Below are 4405 nucleotides of genomic sequence, written 5' to 3' on the forward strand. Positions count from 1 at the left end.
ACTTCCTTCTCGAGATATTCCTGAGTACACGGACCTGTTTAGGCGCAACCGCAACTCCTTTTCTTGAGACCCCGCCTGCCACGGCACCGGGTAGGGTGATGACTTAATGTCGCGATTGTAGCTTAGGCTTGAAGTTCCGGCCTGGCAGACTTGGTATCATCGGAAAGCTCCTATAGTAAGGAATAGAAAGTTGCAAACCGCAAAATCTTCGGATACTTCCTTCTTGAGATATTCTTGAGTATACGGAACCTAGCTGTTTAGGCGCAACCGCTAGCTCCTTTCTTGAGACCCCGCCTGCCACGGCACCGGGTAGGGTGATGACTTAATGTCGCGATTGTACCTTAGGCTTGAAGTTCCGGCCTGGCAGACTTGGTATCATTGGAAAGCTCCTTTAGTAAGGAAAAGAAAGGTGCAAACCGCAAAATCTTGGGATTCTTCCTTCTCGAGAAATTCTTGAGTATACGGACCCTGTTTAGGCGCAACCGCTATACCGCTAGCTCCTTTCTTGAGACCCCGCCTGCCACGGCACCGGGTAGGGTGATGACATAATGTCACGATTGTAGCTTAGGCTTGAAGTTCCGGCCTGGCAGACTTGGTATCATTGGAAAGCTCCCTTAGTAAAGAATAGAAAAGTGCAAAACGCAAAATCTTCGGATACTTTCTTCTCGAGATATTCAAGAGTATACGGACCCTGTTTAGGCGCAACCGCTATAGCGCTAGCTCCTTTCTTGAGGCCCCGCCTGCCACGGCACAGGGTAGGGTGATGACTTAATGTCGCGATTGTAGCTTAGGCTTGAAGTTCCGGCCTGGCAGACTTGGTATCATTGGAAAGCTCCCTTAGTAAAGAATAGAAAGGTGCAAAACGTAAAATCTTCGGATACTTCCTTCTCGAGATATTCTTGAGTATACGGACCCTGTTAAGGCGCAACCGCTAGCTTCTTTCTTGAGACCCCGCCTGCCACGGCACCGGGTAGGGTGATGACTTAATGTCGATTGTAGCTTAGGCTTGAAGTTCCGGCCTGGCAGACTTGGTATCATTAGAAAGCTCCCCTAGTAAGAAATAGAAAGGTGCAAACCGCTAAATCTTCGGATACTTCCTTCTCGAGATATTCTTGAGTATACGGACCCTGTTTAGGCGCAACCGCTAGCTCCTTTCTTGAGATCCCGCCTGCCACGGCACCGGGTAGGGTGATAACTTAATGTCGCGATTGTAGCTTAGGCTTGAAGTTCCGGCCTGGCAGACTTGGTATCATTGGAAAGCTCCCCTAGTAAGGAATAGAAAGGTGCAAACCGCAAAATCTTCGGATACTTCCTTCTCGAGATATTCTTGAGTATACAGACCCTGTTTAGGCGCAACCGCTAACTCCTTTCTTGAGACCCCGCCTGCCACGGCACCGGGTAGGGTGATGACTTAATGTCGCGATTGTAGCTTAGGCTTGAAGTTCCGGCCTGGCAGACTTGGTATCATCGGAAAGCTCCTATAGTAAGGAATAGAAAGTTGCAAATCGCAAAATCTTCGGATACTTCCTTCTTGAGATATTCTTGAGTATACGGAACCTAGCTGTTTAGGCGCAACCGCTAGCTCCTTTCTTGAGACCCCGCTTGCCACGGCACCGGGTAGGGTGATTACATAATGTCGCGATTGTAGCTTAGGCTTGAAGTTCCGGTCTGGCAGACTTGGTATCATTGGAAAGCTCTCCTAGTAAGGAATAGAAAGGTGCAAACCGCAAAATCTTCGGATACTTCCTTCTCGAGATATTCTTGAGTATACGGACCCTGTTTAGGCGCAACCGCTAGCTCCTTTCTTGAGACCCCGCCTGCCACGGCACCGGGTAGGGTGATGACTTAATGTCGCGATTGTAGCTTAGGCTTGAAGTTCCGGCCTGGCAGACTTGGTATCATTAAAAAAGCTCACCTAGTAAGGAATAGAAAGGTGCAAACCGCAAAATCTTCGGATACTTCCTTCTCGAGATATTCTTGAGTATACGGACCCTGTTTAGGCGCAACCGCTATAGCGCTAGCTCTTTTCTTGAGACCCCGCCTGCCACGGCACCGGGTAGGGTGATGACTTAATGTCGCGATTGTAGCTTAGGCTTGAAGTTTCGGCCTGGCAGACTTGGTATCATTGGAAACCTCCCTTAGTAAGGAATAGAAAGGTGCAAACCGCAAAATCTTCGGATACTTCCTTCTTGAGATATTCTTGAGTATACGGACCCTGTTTAGGCGCAACCGCTATAGCGCTAGCTCCTTTCTTGAGACCCCGCCTGCCACGGCACCGGGTAGGGTGATGACTTAATGTCGCGATTGTAGCTTAGACTTGAAGTTCCGGCCTGGCAGACTTGGTATCATTGGAAAGCTCCCCTAGTAAGGAATAGAAAGGTGCAAACCGCAAAATCTTCGGATTCTTCCTTCTCGAGATATTCTTGAGTATACGGACCCTGTTTCAGCGCAACCGCTATAGCGCTAGCTCCTTTCTTGAGACCCCGCCTGCCACGACACCGGCTAGGATGATGACTTAATAACGCGATTGTAGCTTAGGCTTGATGTTCCGGCCTGGCAGACTTGGTATCATTGGAAAGCTCCCCTAGTAAGGAATAGAAAGAATAGAAAGGTGCAAACCGCAAAATCTTCGGATACTTCCTTCTCGAGATATTCTTGAGTATACGGACCCTGTTTAGGCGCAACCGCTATAGCGCTAGCTCCTTTCTTGAGACCCCGCCTGCCACGGCACCGGGTAGGGTGATGACATAATGTCGCGATTGTAGCATAGGCTTGAAGTTCCGGCCTGGCAGACTTATTATCATTGGAAAGCTCCCTTAGTAAGGAATAGAAAGGTGCAAACCGCAAAATCTTCGGATACTTCCTTCTCGAGATATTCTTGAGTAAACGGACCCTGTTTAGGCGCAACCGCTAGCTCCTTTCTTGAGACCCCGCCTGCCACGGCACCGGGTAGGGTGATGACTTTATGTCGCGATTGTAGCTTAGGCTTGAAGTTCCGGCCTGGCAGACTTGGTATCATTGGAAAGCTCCCCTAGTAAGGAATAGAAAGAATAGAAAGGTGCAAACCGCAAATTCTTCGGATACTTCCTTCTCGAGATATTCTTGAGTATACGGACCCTGTTTAGGCGCAACCGCTATAGCGCTAGCTCCTTTTTTGAGACCCCGCCTGCCACGGCACCGGGTAGGGTGATGATTTAATGTCGCGATTGTAGCTTAGGCTTGAAGTTCCGGCCTGGCAGACTTGGTATCATTGGAAAGCTTCCCTAGTAAAGAATAGAAAGGTGCAAACCGCAAAATCTTCGGATACTTCCTTCTCGAGATATTCTTGAGTATACGGACCCTGTTTCAGCGCAACCGCTATAGCGCTAGCTCCTTTCTTGAGACCCCGCCTGCCACGACACCGGCTAGGATGATGACTTAATGTCGCGATTGTAGCTTAGGCTTGATGTTCCGGCCTGGCAGACTTGGTATCATTGGAAAGCTCCCCTAGTAAGGAATAGAAAGAATAGAAAGGTGCAAACCGCAAAATCTTCGGATACTTCCTTCTCGAGATATTCTTGAGTATACGGACCCTGTTTAGGCGCAACCGCTATAGCGCTAGCTCCTTTCTTGAGACCCCGCCTGCCACGGCACCGGGTAGGGTGATGACATAATGTCGCGATTGTAGCATAGGCTTGAAGTTCCGGCCTGGCAGACTTATTATCATTGGAAAGCTCCTTTAGTAAGGAATAGAAAGGTGCAAACCGCAAAATCTTCGGATACTTCCTTCTCGAGATATTCTTGAGTATACGGACCCTGTTTAGGCGCAACCGCTAGCTCCTTTCTTGAGACCCCGCCTGCCACGGCACCGGGTAGGGTGATGACATAATGTCGCGATTGTAGCATAGGCTTGAAGTTCCGGCCTGGCAGACTTATTATCATTGGAAAGCTCCCTTAGTAAGGAATAGAAAGGTGCAAACCGCAAAATCTTCGGATACTTCCTTCTCGAGATATTCTTGAGTATACGGACCCTGTTTAGGCGCAACCGCTAGCTCCTTTCTTGAGACCCCGCCTGCCACGGCACCGGGTAGGGTGATGACTTAATGTCGCGATTGTAGCTTAGGCTTAAAGTTCCGGCCTGGCAGACTTGGTATCATCGGAAAGCTCCTATAGTAAGGAATAGAAAGTTGCAAACCGCAAAATCTTCGGATACTTTCTTCTTTAGATATTCTTGAGCAAACGGAACCTAGCTGTTTATGCGCAACCGCTAGCTCCTTTCTTGAGACCCCGCCTGCCACGGCACCGGGTAGGGTGATGACTTAATGTCGCGATTGTACCTTAGGCTTGAAGTTCCGGCCTGGCTGACTTGGTATTATTGGAAAGCTCCCACAGTAAGGAATAGAAAGGTGCGCAAAATCTTCGGATA

Source organism: Branchiostoma floridae, chromosome 5, assembly GCF_000003815.2.
Source record: "Branchiostoma floridae strain S238N-H82 chromosome 5, Bfl_VNyyK, whole genome shotgun sequence".
In the NCBI taxonomy this organism is placed as follows: Eukaryota; Metazoa; Chordata; class Leptocardii; order Amphioxiformes; family Branchiostomatidae; genus Branchiostoma; species Branchiostoma floridae.